Source organism: Parasteatoda tepidariorum, chromosome 10, assembly GCF_043381705.1.
Source record: "Parasteatoda tepidariorum isolate YZ-2023 chromosome 10, CAS_Ptep_4.0, whole genome shotgun sequence".
NCBI classification, from domain to species: Eukaryota; Metazoa; Arthropoda; class Arachnida; order Araneae; family Theridiidae; genus Parasteatoda; species Parasteatoda tepidariorum.
Genome location: NC_092213.1, coordinates 22,132,789 through 22,153,392, shown reverse-complemented (window position 1 = coordinate 22,153,392; position 20,604 = coordinate 22,132,789). Strand labels below are relative to the sequence as shown.

At 31.3% G+C, this 20,604-nt stretch overlaps 1 long non-coding RNA gene across 1 annotated transcript; it reads right to left on the bottom strand.

Moving 5' to 3' along the window:
* Positions 1–2,763: 2,763 nt before the first annotated feature.
* On the bottom strand, positions 2,764–8,766 carry LOC107439825 (uncharacterized). Its single transcript, XR_011637927.1, has 2 exons — positions 8,227–8,766; positions 2,764–3,381 (listed from the first exon to the last, which is right to left on the bottom strand). It is a non-coding gene; the product is annotated as an uncharacterized lncRNA (long non-coding RNA).
* Positions 8,767–20,604: the final 11,838 nt, after the last annotated feature.

Here is a 20,604-nt window from a genome sequence, read left to right as displayed (position 1 = left end):
TGATTAAATAACATTTTTAAATCAATGATTATGAGCAATGTTACATCTTTTATTACTCATCAATGTCCTTAAAAATCTCTAGCCATGTAAAGAGAAAAACATGAACTATGTATTTGAGGAAAGATGAAGTGCAGAATTCAATATCAAAAACATATGAAGCTATAACCTGCAGAAACATTAATTCTACGTCAAAGGGAGAATATTCCTTTAAGAGAGCCAGGGGTCGTAAGATTCTTAGGCAGTTAAGCACGTCGAGAGGAGTTGGTCATACTTTTTCAATTCCCAATATTAGTTCACACTCTCTCTATATCGTGTTCAAAATTTCAATCATTAATAAAATACTCTTTATTCATCCACTCAAGTTCAAATACATTTTTTTAAACTTGTCGTGGATGACACTTGGTGTTTAAATCATGAATTAATATTTGAAAAAACTGTATAATTTCAGTTTTATATGGGAAAAAAATTTTTATTTAAGATATTTAGCGGGATATAAATTTAGGAATAAATACCGCCATGCCGAATACACGACTCAGTCATAAATTAGAAATAAGATAATAGAAAGCAAATAAATAGGGGCAATCGTAAATAGTCGAACACCATACGTAGAATGGAAATTCGCTATCTATTTTGCCACTTATTGTTGCAATTCTGTCATATGTATATATATATTAATTGTAATTATTTAATAAAAAATAACTAAAATAAAAATTTTCTTTGTTGATTTAAGTAGGAATAGATTTTAAAAAGAAGAAATTATATTGTTATAAAAAGAATATTACCATTCATGCAAAACTAGACTAAAATAAATCGGTACTCATTCAACGAGCAAAGGAGTTTTTACTACACTTTCCCATAGTAGCAAAAATAAGCAATTAATGATATCTTGATTATTTTTTACCTTAAATTGAGTTAATATTTAATACTTTCTGTATCTCTTTCAAAAGATTTTTTTTAATTATAAAGACCTGGACTTCAGTGAGGTCGTTAGGCTACTAAAGCGGAGAAGCCTTATATTCCTCTGCAGAAGATAAAAATTGTGATGATGTGTCTTCAGATCATCCTCGTGGATGTTTTCTAGGCCGTGGCCAATAGCCCACTGTGCAGCTCTAGTGGGATATGAATGAACTACTACCATCGTCTGAAGGGGACCCTTAAATTGGATATATTTTTCGAAAGATGCTCCCTACACACTTACATTTTAAAGTATAAATTATGTTGCCAATTCATCTTAATTAAGATGTCCTTGTGAATTTTTTTAAACACTTTTATTTAAAGGATTTTTCCTATGTATCCCAATATTTTCCTTGTTCACATAAGTGTGATTACAAAATGGAAACAAATTTTTCTTCTATCAAATATGATTTAAATTGAAAAAGTGCAAATTTTTCATTTTTTCAAAGGTGAAATTTTAACTAAGTTTTAGTGTTGTGCAATACGTAAAAACAATTTCAGATGTGATGATGTGTAAAATATTTTATGCTTTTTCAATACTTTTAAAGAGTGAAAATGCTTTGTATTTTCAATTTTAATTGAAGATAATCTAATCTCATCTAAATATATCATTTATTTCACATTACAATTAAAATAGGTTGCCTTTGTAAAATTAATTTTAAATTCCTTCAATATTCACAAATATGTTACATTCAATTCTTAACATATGAATTAGCAGTCTATTATAAACTTTCTTTAAGTAATCAACCATATTGAGCCGATATTTTTGACCACTTCTTGACTGTTTTGACTCCAGATTTTGTCCAATGAACTGCAGATTTAGCCTTTAGTTTTCCTCCTTTGATTTTGAAAGGCAGACCAAGTGGACCAAGAATGACCCCAACCAACTTCAGAGGCTTCCCCACAACTCCAGCTGCCGTGCCACTTACGCCTTTTTTAACAGCACCAACGGCATAGGCTTTATTTTTCAAATCTCTTAGAGCTTCTGTTGTTTGTAAGCAAAGCAAGTCCAAAAGTATCAGATAAATCATCATAGATACCATTAAGTTTTTCATGTTACCCTGAAAGAAAGGGTTGATACTAGAGAAACATGTATTTCATCTGACCCTAGCACAGATTAACTATATAATTTAGTTTTTTACTTTTGTTGTTTAGATCGGATTAAACCAGTAAACTTTAATTGCATTCTGTATGCATTCAACACTGCACAAATATGTAATGATGCTACAGTTGCACGCAAACTAAAACCATGTTTTTATTTATTGCTTACCAAAGTTCGCCCCTGTCTCAGCAAGCGTGTGGTTTTCCAGGAAATATTTGTGAATTGATACACAGGACAAATAACACATTTTTCATCTAAATTTTCACAACAAATAACGTTAAAATCTCAAGCAGAAAATTAAAATTTGTTCTTGTAAAACGTATTATCTTAAAGATATAAGTGGATGAAGGGTAATTTTTTACAAGAAAAAATTGCTTTATTGTTTAAAAGGGAATTATCATTCTTAAAAACTATAAATTGGTTCTGTTTTTATGAACATGACAGTATCACACTGGAAGTTTGATTCAATCAGCATTTGTAGTGCTATGAAAATTTTTAAAGTATCTTGTTTCAAGTCCTTCATCCACTTGCTCCTTAAACGTTATATAGAAGCACCTATTCGTTTTTTTTTAATGACCTTGTTTAAATTGGTACTTGGTTGTTAAGAAAATTATTTCAATATATTTGTTTAGCTTTATTTTTACTTCAGTGTCAACCAGATTTTGTAATCTTGTGATGGCCAACACTAAACATTAAATTTTTCAAGAAACAGTTTCAGTATTTTATTCAAGTCAAACATTAGTATAACGTGGTTAACATTTCATAAGATATTAGACCATAAAAACAGCTGTAGTATCGAATTGGCTGAAAGAAAGCCTTTCACATAAAGTTTTTATGTGTTTAATTTTAACCTGAATTCTCGAACACCAACAGGAAACGTAAAAGCCGAACTTGAAACAATTCTAAAACTAAGTTCTTTAAAGTTAAACGGTCTCAAAACTGTTGAGCAGCTGAAGTTATTTATCCATATCGCATAGAATCTCTGGACCATTTTTTGACCGTCAACACTCCAGCTTTAGTTTTTTCCAACACGGATTTCGTCTTGAGTGCACCTCCAACGACTTTTTTAGGAATTCCAAATGGACCGAGAAGCATTCCTAAAACTTTGAGAGGTACTCCAATTTTTCCTGCTATCGTTCCTTTAACTCCTTTTACAACGGCACCAATGGCGTAGGCTTTTTTCTTCTTATCTTTGAGTTTAGGTTTGAGTCTTTTTAATATCTTAATAGAGTGTCCCAAAATGAGAGCTTCCAGAGTTTGACAGTTGAACTCGTCAATTAGTAGCAGATAAATCATCATAAATAGTAATAGGTTTTTCATATTTCCTGAAGGGAAAGAGGATTCAAATGAATAAAAGAGTAGTTTGTGCTTCGAAAATTAAGAAATTCAAATAGGTATAAAGAAACAAAGACCTTTCATAAAGTTAGTTAAGTTTATTTTTTTAACATTTGTTGGAGATTTGAGACAGTATTTTACCACTTTCTTTTAATTATGAAAAAACAATGCAAAAGCACGAAAAATAACTTCGTTGGACCAGTATTCTGAAGTAAAACTTATGACCAGTAGCCTTAAAAACCTAATATTCAATGTGTCCTTTTTGCCTAGCTGAATTTTTTCGTTGGGCATTCACATTTTAATTTGTCGTTATCCGGTGTGCGTAGCGTTTTTGAAAAATGCTTAAATGTGCTTATTTTTGATTTTAGTTTTTTAAAAGCCCTTAAAGGTGCTTTTTTCATTGGATATTTTTAAAAAGTGCATAATTTTCCCTTTTTCAAAATTAGATTTTTCTTTTACTATGTTGATTTTAGCTTCGAATTATGCAAAAAGACACAGTTCACATTATTCTTGTCAACGTTTTCATAATTCAACCCCAATCTATTTCGGAGTATTGTCAGTCCGTAGCGTATGAAAACGCCATTCGTTTTACACGATTCAAATTTTCATGATTTTTGACAATTGTCAAAAACAATGCCAAAAGTTTTTTTCTTTCGACATGACGGTTAAAACAAGATAAAACCGTCAATTGTCAAAAACTTTCCAACCCTGCCTAATTATATTTTTTTTAAATGTGCTTAAAAATATTTTTTGAGGGCTTGAAAAGTGCTTAAAGGGTGCTTATTTTTTGTTGAATAATTTAGCTACACTCCCTTTTATCAACTTTCATGTTTTATACCATTTTTTTTTAATTTTCAGCCTCAGAATATGCTTATGACAAAAGAATTAGTGAAATCAGAAGACCCTCAAAGCTTAAAATTCTAAATGCATCAAAATGATTTGAAAATTAAACTCTGGCCTTTTATTTATCTTACGTTTTACTTGTAGTTCAGTTTAAGTAGAAAAAATTCGCATTTTACTTACATTTTTGCAAACTTTAAGCGAAACGTGTCGATATATGACAATGGTACTGCAACTTGATTTAAGACTTAGGATATCCAAACTACTTAAGTAATTATAATTCCCTCAAAATTTTAGGATATCCCTCAAAATATGACTGAGTAGTTTGCCAGTTTTGTGGGAAAAAATTTATGATTGAGATGCACCTTTTTTAAAAGTATTAAAGAATTTTCAAAAGTTTAATATATTTTGAACAAATATTGGTTCACACTTAAACGGTCATCTATCTAAACTAACATATTTTAGTTCAAAGTATTTCATTATAATGATTGAATATTTAGGAACGAAAGCTTAATAACTTTTTTCTACCATCAAATTTCTTTTAACAAAACACATTAAGTATATTTTAAAGTATGAACTGCTAACTAAATATTGAAGGACACAAGATTTGTTATTTTTCATTATAACATTTTAAAAATTGAGCATAAAAAAATAATTTTCATTTTTTTACTTTAGATTAGCCTCTCTTTGGTGATACACGATTTCAAGTTGGAGCATACCAAGTAATTATTAAAAATGCATTTAAAAAAATTGAGGGACAAAAGCATTTAATAAATAGTATAATTAAAATAAGACATATATCGAAACAACGTGTTTTGAAACTATAAGTAGGAGAATTTTTAACAAAACAAAGTCTTAAGTTCTTTTTCTTACGCATCTGCGCGAATAAATTTTTAGTTAAATAACAAATTAGAATTAATCTATGTTACGGTAAAAACCTGAAGTCCGATAAATCCTAAGTTTAACCGGTAAAAATCTAGCTTCTACCAAAGTGACTTGATAAAAGTCCAAAGTATGCTTTAATAACTCCATTTCGGCCTTTTACCCATCTTTTATGGGCCGGGTCCTAGTCTTATCTCTGTCTTGTCTTCGAATTAAAATTTTTTAGGAATTAGGAAGGCATATTTGAATTGATTTTTATGTACAATTCATTTCTTTGCAACAAGTTTAGTATCCGAAAATAAACCTATAACGAAATAAAAACGTACAAATAACTAGGACAAAGGTTCCTGAAAAATTATAAAATATCTAACTTAATTGGGTTTACTTTTTTCCCCCTTTTTTACATCAAGAACAAATATATTTAAGCGGTTCTGACAATTCAGTTATGGAAAATCAATCAACTTGAATCTGTAGATCCCGTTATCTCAAAGCTACGTTCTTAAAATATGGAACAAATGTAACTAAAAATTCGTGTTCACAACTTTCCATTCGATTTCTTTTTTTTTTTAATCCAATATTTAAAAATGAACAAGTTTCAGAGCCAAATATCTTTTATATTTATTTATCAGAGATTAAAATTTATAAAAATTAATGCTCTTAACTTTAAGCGATCGTCCTTTAGTTCAAAATAAGTATTTCTAAAATAGATTTAAATAATTTGAAATCAAATAGAAAATTCTGAAGAAAAATTAAGAATCGTTCGAGTTAATTGACGATTTTTTTGAAATGCCACAGATTCAAATTATAATTGAGTTATTAAATTATTCACTTCTATTTCTACAGAATATTTTTAAGAGCCTAAATTTTTCAAAAATGCAGTTAAAAACATCAATACCTCTTATTAAGCAGGGCATACTATGACTAGTTGAAAGTATATGACACTTTCTAACATTTCTTCTACAGATTTTATAATCGTCGTTGAGGAGTCCACCCAATTTGTTGGGTCTAGGACTACTAATGATCAACCCCGATTGTAGTTTCGACAACAAAAAGGATTTGAGCATTTAAAGTTCCCTTTTTTTTTCCTGGTACATTTTTTGTCAATATTTAAACACAAATTTGGAGATAAACCTTTATTTTTCCAATTAGGGACGAACTCTAAGTTCATTCCTGTGAAAATCCGAACTTCAATATCTTCAAATGATAATTTCTATAAAATTTAAAAAGAAGTTTCTTGTTCACAAATGTCAAATAAGTCTTTGAATTTCGTCATCTCTTCCAAAAATTAATTTCTATTACTCGAGAAAAGCTTGTTGCGAAGATTTTATTCTTCAAAAAATAAAGTTCTCTTGCATTTAGGTATAAAATCATTTAAAATCTCATTAACGTTTTATTTCCAACTATTTATACTTTAATTTTGACTTCTTTTTTAAGCTCTGACTACTTCTATTACATTTTTTTCCATTATTCCTATTAAGAGAGTTCAGCAATTGATCAACCGAGCATTAATTCAGGTTGACATTTTATTTGCTAACAGCAATATAAAAGTAAAAATTCAAAATTTACTTTTATAACATTGTCCTTACAGTCAGATACGCATTTATTGCAATAAATTTGTAATTATTTTTACGTTTTTTTTTATACATGAAAGTTTTGCTAAGTGAAATAATGTAACAATCCTAAAGAATATATAACTTAGAAGGCAAATGTTTGTCGCCCGCAACATGTTGATTCTTTTTAATCAGTTGCAACCAGGATTGGGATTTTGACGTCAAAAATTGCTTTTTGAGAAGACAGATAAAAACTGTCTAAAACCTATAGTTTGTCTACGCATACGCCAAAATAATTTTTTTTAAAAAAACGGTAAATAACTACAAAGTAAATTTTGCAAATATTTGACTATTTTTGTTCGCTTTTTAAATGGTATAGTATGACATAAGTATTATAATGTAGTGAATTATACAAGTCTACGAACTATTTAGAAATAGCGGTAGATAAAAATCTATATTGAATTTACTAAACCAAGAATCACAATTGATAAACTACCACTTTAAAATATATATTTGCTGTCCGGAGCAAGTTTGCATCTCTGCTAATGTACTGCACTGACTAATGTATTTACCGCAGTTTTAGTTTCAAAAGCAGAAGATGACTGAAACTTTTCCATTAAAAATAAAATTGTGATTTATTGTTTTTTTCTTTAAATCATTGTTTTAATTAGTAACTTCTCTGAAGTTTGCAATAGAAATGAGAACTACGCAAAAAATTATTTAGCTTTAATAAATGTCCTCCCTTTCTATCAGAAAAAATTAAATTGCAATAATTTTTAAATATCCATTCAGTTCCCATAGTATGATCATTTAAGGAAGAGTTCGGTTTCATAGACAGCTTTCAAAACTTTGGTAGTAATTTGTTACAAATCACTTCTTACAAATCTTCTCAGTTAACACTGAACTAATACAAAAGTGAATGCTTTTTAACATTAGAACTTAGAGTTTAATAGGAAAGCTAATTTTAATAACTAACTTAAAGTTTTAATATTGTTTTAAAAAAATTCAAGCTGCAATTATATAAAGTTTAGAATATTTGTAAAAATATCAGCAGTAGAAGTCGAAGATTGAAACAAAAACATTATCAAAATCTTAAAAAGCTTTATAGAAAAAAGTTCTAATATTAAATAATGATGAAAGGATAAGATTCCGTTCTGTTTTATTCCACAACCAAATTGATTTTTTTTTCAAACAATTACCTATTACTGGAATTGACTTGGATATATAAGTATAAAAACTGAAATCCAGAAAAAGTGAAAAGCAAATATTAGGCTAAACTTAAATACACCAAGTTGAGCTATTTGGCTTTATAGCTATCTATTGTGATTAAAGCAAGTTTTGAAATAAATGAAATTGATGAGCATTTAAGGGGAGGGGGAATTTAATAAAACTCCAACAAATTCTGCAGCATAATAACCAATTTTAATTGTTACTTTAAATAATCCAGTTCGTTACATTTTAAAATAAATAATTTCTTTCATATTCAAGTCGATCTCCTTAAAGTAATTGCAAAGAAAAATGGTTTCGCTATGCAAATATAAAAATTTAAGATAACATTCTTACCATTTATCAAACTCTAAAAACTCTTCAAATTTGAAACCTTACCAACACTCAGTGCATTAAACGAAAGTGGCTATAATTAAAAAGAATTAGATTGGATTTTTGAATACGCTTTTCAATGACTCTTTCTGTCATGAGGAGAACGCTCGAAATGCAATTTTTAGGTTAAAGGGCCTCCGTGGTGGAAGGGTATATCAATCCACCAAACTCTTTGAAGCAAGAAGGTAACGGGTTCGAATATTACCGTAACCTTTTGTGTATCTTTGTGCTGTTCTTCTCTAACGTGTTCTTTCTGTTCTTCAATTTGACAAAAATTTGTTAGCCATTTTTTGTATTGAGCACACAAGCCTTCATTTATATAAGTGAATAATAAAATAAATCAGTTAAGGTATAGCTGAGAAAATAATGTCGCAGGTTTGTGCCACGTAGCACCTCAATAGGCTTTGATGCTTGCACATGAGGCTTCTAAGAACAGTAAAAGCAGCAGGTGTGTTCCCCGATGCCACTACAGAACTTTAGCTCTTCAATACGCTTTAATGCTTACACATGAGGTTTCAAAACTGATAAAACGGAAAGAAGGGGGGGGGGAATAGCAGACATTTAAAATCAAAGTTTGACCCAAAAAGCACATCATGTATATCTGGTTGTTGTTCATTTACGTGCCACTAGAGCTGCACAATGGGCTATTGGCGACGGTCTGGGAAACATCCCTGAGGATGATCCGAAGACATGCCAACACAATTTTTATCCTCTGCGGAGGGATTGGCACCCCCGCTTCGGTAGCTCGACGACCTGCACGCGAAGTCGAGCACTTTACGGTAGAACAGTTTAACGAGGACCAATACCGCACACCCTCGGTCCCTACGCAGGCTGATCCAAGTGGTCACCCACCCGCACACTGATCGCAGCCAGTGATGCTTGACTTAAGACACGGTGATCTGCTGAGAACCGTGTCTTAACGATCAGTCCACTGCGGGACCATATATATCTGGAATTGTTATATTATAAACTATTTTTCAGCGGGCAAAACCTGTTACTCAGCGTTGGCGAGCATACGGTCCTTAAGATTATTTTGAATGATTTTTTTTAAAGGTTTGAAAGTTAAAACCTTTGTTAGAATATTTTCAGAAAATGATTTAAATAAAAGTTTGTTAATGTAAACACAGTGCTTTGAAAAACTTGATTTAGATTAAATTAGATTTTGATTTAAAATATGGAAAATTTGATTTAGATTGATGTCATAAGAATCTCATCTGTATTTGTGCAAAACCACAATAAAGATGATCAAACGTCTCCTCAAAAAGCAGTTATAATATGTTACAATTTCTTTTTAGAAATGGCCAAAATAAAAACAAAATTTATTTATATAATGGGTCACAATGAAAAAATTCGTTATGTTCAAATTAATTTTGAATCGAAATGAGGCAGAAATTGTGATTTACTTAATGTGATTAAATGAAGAACTAAACTATTTAAATTCTGTTTGCTGACTAACTTTAACATATCATTTGTGTCCCAGTTCAACCGTAATTCTTGTCATCAACGAACTGTAATAGAAAGACAGGCGTAAGCTCGTGCTCCAAATCACTGATGAAGAAGCGTAGAGCTTTTGCAAGCAACTAGACATACAACAGCAAAAACAAATATATTTTGCAAACAATAAAATTTCACTATTTGATAAAGCATACAAACAACGCTGCCTTTGCGCCCGCTTCTGCATGTGTGTGTCTTTAGTATTATTACGGGTCAACGTTGGAAAGATAATTTTGAGTAACCCTGTATCTTGGCATGGAAGACAAATGCTTATAATAAAATAATTTCCTTACCAATTTTAATTTTTGGTCCGATTCAAAGCATAAATAATTTAGTTTAAAACCTAATAGCCAAATGTATTGGTAAAATAAAATTTAATCCTGGTTGGTTGGTTCTAATGCCACTTGCCACACGGGCAAGCCTGCTAGGTGAAACCGAGCAAATTTAAGGCAGAGTGTGCGATTCTTGTTTTTCAGTGGCGCCATCTATGGCCAAGAATTCGACTTCGCCACACCATACGTCACACCTGTTTATAAGGCGAACCCATTCATACATCCAGTCATTCATACACAGATCGTAATTTTGACCTGAATCAGAGAACGATCGATCTCCAATCCAGTACCCCCAGAGGTATTGATTTGTTATGGGAACATGGAGGACTTTGCGACTCGACAGAATTTTAACGTGCATCAGTCACCAACTACACGGGGAGTCTTCGGCCGGCGGGGTTCGACCCGACGAACTCTCGGATATGGGCCCAGCGCCCTACCGACCAGGCTCTCCTGGCCCTAATTTAATCCTATCAAATAAGGCCATAGGAGTAAAAGGATTCAATTTGTGTTGAAAGGGCTGCCAAACTGAATTAGTCTAGGGCGCAAAAAATGTCTAAAACTGTAATAGCTGTTTAATGTAAGTTATTTTTAAATATTTTTTTATCTACATTTGCAAAGAAAAAAAAAGTTCGTCGTGTAACCTGGTCAAATTTCCCCACTTCTCTTCTACGTTGGGAGTGATCGAAAGAAGGCGATAATACGTTTCAGCTCATGATGCTATATGTATGTTCATATGTTGTTGTTTTTTTGCGATAAGTTTTATTTTCAAAGGGTGTGTATATGTGTGAATATAAACCTAAACGCTCCTCACAAAACCAATTTCAGATTTGAAATTCCCACACAATAAGGTAAGAACAAGTACTTTTATAAGTAAAACAAGAACTTTGTTCCCCGGTATTGTTACTCTTAACAAATCACGTATTTAATTCACGAGATAATTTCGAAAAATCTCATATCAGTTTAATTAGTTTGTGAAATTCAATTCTATATAGTTTAAAAAGAAAAATTAACGCAACAAATGCCTTTCTTAGAAGGAAGTTAGGTTACTTATTGCTCGTATTTTAACTTTTTTGATAAGAAAGTGGCATTTTGTTCTTTTGCCAGGGAGTGGTATAATCCCCTTCTGAAAGCTTAACGTAGCACTTATAAGATTTTATATGTGGGTCGTAAAAAAATCGGCAATTTGAAAAGGGGCTTCGAACAGAAAAAGTGTAAGGAACCTTTGCTCTATCAACGTTAATATCGTTAACATTAATATCACGACAGTCGCTTATTTATATTGCACTTTAAACATTCTAATAACATTTCATTATATTTAACCTTATTTTTTTTATGTTTTTCCATGATAATTAAATAAATATTTTTTATTCTGAAAAGAAAAATAAATGACAAAGGTTAATGACATTTAAAACAGCTGACTTCCCCTTGAATCAGTTGCAACTTCAAATACTAATTGTATTCAACTAGTTACTAGTTATAAACCTTTCTCCAAGGTAATAAATAATCACTCCTTATTTCCATAAGCATCCAAGCTATTGCCATAAAAAAATACCAAATATTGCAATTTACTTTTTTCGGCATAATTGAAATATTTTTAAAAATTGGCCTCTACGAAACGCTTAAAGGCTTGGTTAGCCTTGTGGAATTCGTGAAATTAATTATATTTAGTGATCATGATATTTTGCAAGAATTAAGAATTATTTGATGATCATTGAACTTAACTCGAGGTTGACGAAAAATTAGAAGAAAACATATCCATCTTGAAAGTGTAAAAGTTTATTCATCTTTACAATTTTCCTGCGAACTCAAAGAAGGACAACAGCGAGAAAAATCTCTAAGGTCGATTTGAATGGTGACATTACCATATCACTTTGAAGTTATAAACAGTGACTGACCTTGAATTATAAAGCACAGACCAGGTGACACACCGAGAAAGGAATCGTTTTCTGCCTCGTGACGTTAAAATAAAAATTAAGAAAAAAGAAATGGCAACCCACTGCTTTTTTCCTTCTTCCTTTTTTTAATTTCTAATACTTCATAGAAACTCCAGAAAGGAATTTTAACTTCTGTTTTTTTTTTCTCTTGTGCTCTAATGGTAGTATCATCTATTGGAAGAAATGCACTAAAAGTACTTCTATGAATAATAATGAAAATGACCTTAGAATGATAATGAAGTAACGTGGTTTTCGTAAATGGAATTCTCAATTGGCAAGGAAATAGAGGGCAGTAGAATAATCAACGTGACAAAATTTGCACGCTCTCTCAAATTTGGCAGGAATTTTAAATTAAGAATGCAAGTGCTTAAGCCTTTCCGGAAAAATATACCATTTTTTCTAATGGGCCAGATTCATATATGTTGCAGTTAAAAAAAATGTTTTTACAGATTTTTACTTAAAAGTTTTAAAAATTTTATTTAAAATGAATATAATTTATTTGTTTTTATTAATTAGAAATTCTATCAAAATTTCCTTAACAATAGAATTAAGCCTATTTGCGTAATCAATAGTATGGTACAAGGATCGATATGGGTAAATATTGAACGGGTACGATTCGAATTAGAAATTTAAATTAATATAATTGCGTTATTTCAATTTGCATCTGTCATGCTCGAAATATTTCAAACGATTGTTTGCATTGAAAATGCGAACATTTTCGCAACATGCAACCAATGAATGTAATGAAAAATATTGAACTTCTTAAAAATGTTTTTTTTTTTCTTCTTTTTTTTACCCTCAATGTACCATTTTCTTTGTTACCTATTTCTTAAAATTATGTTTCTGAAAATTACAGCACAAATATTTTAAAAGATTATTAATGTAGTTTATAGTGCTTTTAGATTTTTTAAAATGCCGATTAATAAAAAGTGCTTTTTATATTTATTATTTTTTTTTAAAGATTTTAAACAAGTAACGCAAAAGAATAAGTATATGGGTGATTCTTTGGAAACATGAAAATTCGGAACAAAAAATTTCTTCAAATTTAAAGACTTCTAAGTAATCTAATTTTTTTTGTATATTTATTTAGTTACATTTACTAATATCTTACAGATAGCAGTGTAGTTTATTGACATTTGCTCAAGCAAAAAAATAAAATAGAAATTCACCAAATTTTGAATGCCAGGAAAATGACGCATTAGCTTAGAAGTTAAAAAAATTTTTTTTGCTTAATAGAAAGTAACTCAACTTAAGCCTTTGCGTTAGATGGACCATGAATTGGCTAAATTAATTCTTTTATCCACTGTAGAAAGAATCAAAAAAATTTTTTTTGCTGATATGTACAGAATAAAATTGTGTATAATAATCAATCATTAAATAAATAAATAACTTTAATTAGATACAAGCATATTACAATTTTATATAAACTAGGTATTAGGTTAATATTTGCTTTCCCTCTTTACATTATACTGTTTAAAAAAATTTCTGGTAACGTTTACTTTCCGAAGATAACAACAGGATTTCTTGAAATGACTCTGGTAAACCTATATAGTGTATGTTATTAATGATTTCAAGAAGACAGGAAAATGACAACATAAAAACCTACTCAACTTGTAAAATTTTTTGAAATAGATTTTGACGCAGAAAAATGGTTCTTTACTCTTGCAATAAGACATGTTCTGATAGGAGGGTATTCTAATCAATCTCTTAACCTAAAATATTGATTGCTGGTGCTATCTATTTTGGTTATTAATTACTTAAAAAAAGTGGCCAGGAAAATGGCTGATTTTCATGTGACAAACAAATTATTAACAAAGAAGCTTATTTTGAACAAAGTTTTCGGAAATAGTACCCTCTGCATACATTCCAGAAATGCTTACAACGGTTGAGATAAAAATTTAGATATTGAAAAATGTATGGGAGGGTTTGAAGCTAGTTATTATTGGAAATATTGTTTGTGACACATCAGGAAAATGACATTTTGAAAATAAATTAAATTTTTTAGCTATACAAAACAGCCAATGCTAGTGCAAAGTCATTTCAAAATGCTAACAGTAATGCTGTTTATTATAAAAAAAATTTAAGAAGTTCTTTTAGTAGTATAGTATTAGATCTTGGAGCGAAAGACTGTCAATTGTCTTATTTCGTGAGAGTCACCCATATATCAATAAATATTATTCAAACTGACAAATTACAAAAGTTGAACGAGATACGTTAAATAATTTTTAGGCTTTTTTTTAAAATTTATTCTTTAGAAACTTTTTGATAAATTTCTCTCAGATTTTTTTGATTGAAATTATATAGAGGAAGATGGAATAAAATTTTCACATTTTACAATGCAACATTTTTCAACCCATAATGGATAAAGTAATTAAAAAAAATATTATAGAGTTTCTTCATTGTGTTCAAAAATTTTCCGATTTGTTTAAAATGTTCCCAAAAATACACGAAAAGTGAAATCCTCAAGGGACCAAACTTTCAACAGCTCTCTATAATATAAGCTGAAATTGTTTATGAATAAATTGAAGGTAAATGTTTTCATTCGTTTCTGGTTTAACTCCTTTTACTACCTTGAATTACATTTTTCAGATTTCTAAGATGATTTATTGCGGAATGATAAACATCAAGTTGAAAAATAAGAGAAAGTAATAGAATAACAAAAATACGGAAGAAACATTTTCCGTGACATGATTGTACTTAATTTGCTTTACAATCAGTTCTCAATCTGGACCGCAACGCCCTTTGAAATTTAATTATATTTCTTCTATGTGTCTGAATTAATATAAGAAGTAATAGTTTAATCATCTCTAAAATCTGGAGTAATTTTTAAATCATCATATGTTCATGTAGGGTAAATTTTGAAGAGAGGAAGTAAACATAAAAATTAGTATCGTTATTATAACGCGTCTCAGTTTGTATTTGAAAACATTTGTAGGCATTTTTTTTATAATGAAATTAAAGTTTAAATTTATATTTTGCGTTAATCTAAATTTGTTTACCTCTTTTCGTTGTGTTTTTTAAGCTCTGTTTCTTACGTTTTATTATGGGTAATAGTTTACAATTGAGGGGCCATCTTTGATTTAACGATTTGAAAATAAACTAATATATATGAAAATAAACCAAGAGCCAATCACGTAACGGTAAATAAAAGTTGCAGTAACTCGAAGGGAACGTCATTGAAAGCAATGACATCAAAGAATATCACGGCAACCAGAAATGGGGTTTTAGCAAAATCGAAGGAAAATTATCCTCAAAATTAGGATTCCCCATTCTACTTGTTATCGCTGTTTTTCGAAGCTTTGTCGCCAAAAGAAAAAAAAAAAAAAACAAGCCATAGTTTAAGGCTTTACACTTGGAGCAATGTTATGATTTCAAACTATAACCGTAACTTGCCGTATCGGGGCTTAGAACAGACAAATAACTAAAATATTTTAAATGTTATAAGACATTTTTCAAAATTGCCAATTTGGCGATAGTTTTCCACTTAGGTGAAAATTATCAAAATCTCTGCTTTACTCTCAGTTTTTGCAATTTTTTATGAGCCCAGGTAATGCAGCATTGGAGTAAGTTTTTAAATATTAAAAACTTAGACCACTAACTCTTTTCCTTCTCACAAAACTGTGGCTTTTTTCCATATTGACGTTTTGCGCCATTTTCAAAATAAAATTAGACAGCGCTGGCTTTAAGCTCAGATACGGTAAACTTGACCAAACAGTGCATGAGTAACAGTGGCAAGTTCACAGCAGTTATAAAAATAGCATATTATTTTTTTTAAAAAAAACATCATTTCATATTACTGCGGAGCCTTCAAAAAACAGCTTTATATTTTCACTAAACTAAGTAAAAAAATAAAAATCTTTATAATGCAATATATTCCATTTTTAGTTCAAAAAAGAATTCGATTTCCTTTCTAAAAATCGATTCGGCACCGGTATGACAAAGGATTTGGTTTGACATTTATAGATTTATTCTTTGAAATCGATATCTCTTAAAACGCGTCGTAAAACGCTGCGCCTGTCGAACAGCCCATAAAAACATTTGCCTACTTCTAAGACTTGCGTGTTAAAGTATAATCAGTCTTATTTTCTTTCGAGTTATGGATCAATACCATCTTCTTCAAGGTTTTGCATGCATAAATTGTTAGGGATGGTTTGTAAAAAAATGTCCTTCAATTATCTGGGTCACATTAAAAATTCATTTTTTTGCATCGATTCATTTTATCGACGGTATTGTTTGGAAACAATTGAAAAACTTAATCCGCATTTAAGCTTAGATGACTGATGTTGCAACTTTAATTGAAAATAGTGTACCACTGCCTCAAAAATATTAAATACTTTTTTAGTCTAATTACATAACTTAATTTACGGCAGTTCCTGTTCACTTTCTTTTATCTTGCAGTTTTGAGTTGAATCCAAAAGACACTAAAACTTCTATATTAAGTAAAGGGGTTCTTCAAATATTACGTAAAAACGTAAAGGTGGGGAGAGGGATTGTGCTTATTTTTGCTGAAAAGGGAGAAGAAAGGCTATTGCGCAATGTAAGACATTATCCCTTTTTTTCCAATTTCTTTTTAAGATGAGAAAAATTATAGTCAGAGATTAAGTTCAAAGGCAGTTTCAGAAGTCAAGAGTTTAGAGAAAAAACAGTAAGAAAAAACAACAGATTCCTAAAGAATACTATACTTAAAATTTCATAAAATGAATTGTTGTTGTCGTAGGCCATTGAGACAGTTTGGTGCTATTGTTCGAGTTTTCCAGTGGCGCCATCTAGGGCCAAGAATTCGACTTTCACCACACTCATACGTCGCACCCGTTTATAGGGCGAACCCATTCATGCATCCATTCATTCATCCACAGATCGTAATTTTTACCTGAACCAGAGAACGATCAATCTCCAATTCAGTTCTCCCAGAGATATTGATTCGTTATAGGAACATGAAGGACTTTGTGACCTGACAGATTTAATGTTTGAAAGTTTAGAGAAAAAACAGTAGGAAAATACAACAGATTCCTAAAGAATACTATACTTAAAATTTTATAAAATAAATTGTTGTTGTTGTTGTAGTAGGCCATTAAGACAATTTGGTGCTATTGTTCTTGTTTTCCAGTGGCGCCATCTAGGGCCAAGAATTCGACTTTCGCCACACTCATACGTCGCACCCGTTCATAGGGCGGACCCATTCATACATCCATTCATTCATCCACTTGTAGGGGAAGTCCTGGTTTATTTGTATTTCTACCAATTCACATAAACAATGAAAGACTAGAAATTATCTAACTCTAAATATTTATTGAAAAGGACAAAACACATAAAAATAAAACAAGGATAAAAAAAATACAAGAATTTGGAAGAGGGGGTTTTGGGCTCGAATTTAACATCCGTACTTAACGGCGGTTCCTGGCAGACTGTCTTAGTTCACCGCCAGAGGCGCTGCAGTGGGGGGGAAGAGGAGAGCTTGTTACACTCCCCCTCTGGTTCCGATTAAACGTCTCGTTGAGGGACCAGCACTTTTTCGTTTTTGGCTTCTTCTGAGGGTCATCAAGGTTTTTGGGTCAGGATCAGGAGTTTTTGGTCTGCCTCGTTTACGTGAAGGTGCCACCGGCACTGCATTTTCATTAGAACATTTTTTCAATGCAGATACATGATACTGTCCTAACGGTTCATTTGGCTTATCAACGTGGGCCACTTCATACGATGTTGGGGACCTTTGGGTGAGGATGATGTACGGTCCATCTCTCTTTGGCATGAACTTGGCCGACTTTGATTTTGCAGCGTTGCTCTTAGGATGCAAAATAACCCATACTTTATCACCAGGTGCGTACTGTGGTGATTTTTGACGCTTTTGATCTGCGTAGGTCTTTCTCTGATCTTGTTTGGATTCAACTCTATCTCGGATGTCGTTAGAGATATTGGCTAATCTTTTTAGTTAGGGAGTGATCTCGGGCACGAAATTATCGTTGTTGACGATGGCACGAAAATCAATCGTAACGTCATCTATGGTTCTCATTTCTCGTCCAAACATGAGAAATGATGCTGTTTCGCCAGTTGTTTCACACCTTGCACTGTACATGGCGAATCTAATCATAGGAAGTTTTTCAGCCCAGGAAATGTGATCTTGTCCCACAAGGATTGCAAGACGTGGCTTCAGGTCACGATTTTTGCGCTCTACAGGATTCGCCTGTGGGTGATATACTGGGGTGAGGTTCTGATCTATTTTCAAAAGGAAACAAAATTGCTGCATGACAGCAGAGACGAACTAACGGTTCCTTGCTGGCTCAATTTTTTTTTTCAGAAAGTGAATGAACATCCAATTCAATTTGTGGAATATAATGAGGTCATCCTGTACCTCGATTTTCTGAATTTTGATTCAGTATTTCCGTTTTCCCATAATTTTTACCTGAACCAGAGAACGATCAATCTCCAATTCAGTACTCCCAGAGGTATTATCTTGTTATGGGAACATGAAGGACTTTGTGTCCTGGACAGATTTAACGTGCATCAGTCACCATTTACTACGTGTCTTCGACCGGCTGGATTCGAACTCCCGCTCTCAGGAACGTAAGTACAGCATCCTGCCTGTCGGAGCTAATAGAGTCTAGTGGACTGTAACGTTTGGTAATTTTTTATTGAATGAGAAAAGAATGTTAGAAAGCTACGCTTGGCGCGGACATCCCGGCCCCCATTGAAATATTCTGACATTTGAATGTTTCAATAATCATAAAAATAACAATAATAATAGAAATAATAATAAAAATACAAATTTAAGCAATATTAATACAATTATTTTTTCACATTTTGAATTCAACATATAAATTTAAGTATTGTTAACAATTGGTAATACAGCAATATTTGAAATGCTTCTTTTGAAAATTCCATGAGGTGTGCGTACGAAAACCACACGGACATTATCATCCTTACCGGTGATAATTTCAGAAATTCGTCCTATAACCCATTTACATATAGGTAAATTGCTTTCTTTTACCAGAACCATCATACCTGGTTTTACATTTTGTTTTTGAAACAACCATTTTGATCTTTGTTGTAAATGACTGAGATAAGAGTTACACNAAGCATTTGATTCCGTTTCATTAGGTTTATTATTATCAATTTTAGAGAGTAAAATATTAATCTTTACCTCTATTTCTTCGATTTCATCTTCTATATCTTGAGCAACATCTAGATTATCTTTCAGATCAATTTCTTCCGGAAGTAGCGTATATCCTTTTATCAGTTCTGATATCGATGCTTGTAGTTCCATTGCTACTTTCAGTTTCTTTTTGAGAATGATGGCAGCGGCGCTTGCATCCTGCTGCGTTGAATGTTCTTCCAAAAATTTTTGGATTTTGTTTATTTTTGTTTTAATTGCCCCACGTTGGCGATTAAGATTTGTTATTGACTTAATTGTGCTCATATTGAGGCTAGTTCTGCTCCAGGTCGCTAGGACCAAAGATGTCGGAGCTAATAGAGTCTAGTGGACTGTAACGTTTGGTAATTTTTTATTGAATGAGAAAAGAATGTTAGAAAGCTACGCTTGGCGCATTACAATCTCGCCAATGTGGGCGCGGACACTGCCAACCAGGCCCATAAAAAATGAATTATTAATTGAAGCGTGAATTTATTTTTACAGAGTTTCCTCATTTATTTAAATTTAATCATTAAATCAGATTATTACAGTAAAGTCCAAGTAAACAAAAACGGAGGGCCATGTAAGTATAGGAGAGGATTTGGCATTTGCTTATTTTTGTTGAACAGGGGAAGGGGTTCAAAAATTACCGATAACAAGCTTACGTAATGTTTGAAAGGTCCTCTTACGTGGGACGGGAGTTTTATATTAGTTTTAAAAATTAATTTCTTTTAATGTTATTTTGTCTTTTAGTGATTTTGGTTGTATCTCTATACCTTTCAAAATTTTGTTTATTTTATTTGTGTTGTTATTATTCAACTTATTATTTGTGTTGTTATTATTCAACTTATTATTTGTGTTATTATTATACGCCTTAAATGTTATTGTTTAAGAGTTATTTCATTGTTGTCAGTATTTGAAAAATAATGACTTTAAAATTCAAATTTATTCACCTCTTAGAATAAGAACAAGAGGCGTTGTCTATGAAAAAAAAAGTAAAAAAAGCTGTTAATCATCGTTTTTAAACTGAGCAGGAACAAAGTGAACATCCATTTAAGCTGCTAGCAGCTGATTTATTACAAAAAGAAAATAGCACATTTCATCGTTACATAAAAGAAACTAATTGTTTAAAGTTCCATAGTAAATATTGGCACTAAGCGATTTTCTTCTGGAGAAAAACGTGTCTTCATTAACATAAAAGGAAAGCGAAAATGTAGGAACTGGACACGTTTTTTCTCATTGGAACTAAGAAAAACGAGGAATGTATCGACAATGGCGCCACCAGTGAGAAAACTGAACTAAACTATATTTCCTTCATATAATACCATCGCCCATGACATTATCATTATTATTATTTTGCTATAACTTAATTGGTTTAAATTAAGTTATATTAATTTTAATAACTTATTTGACCACTTCCTCTCATTTATCTATACGTTTAATTTTTTCCATAGAATGC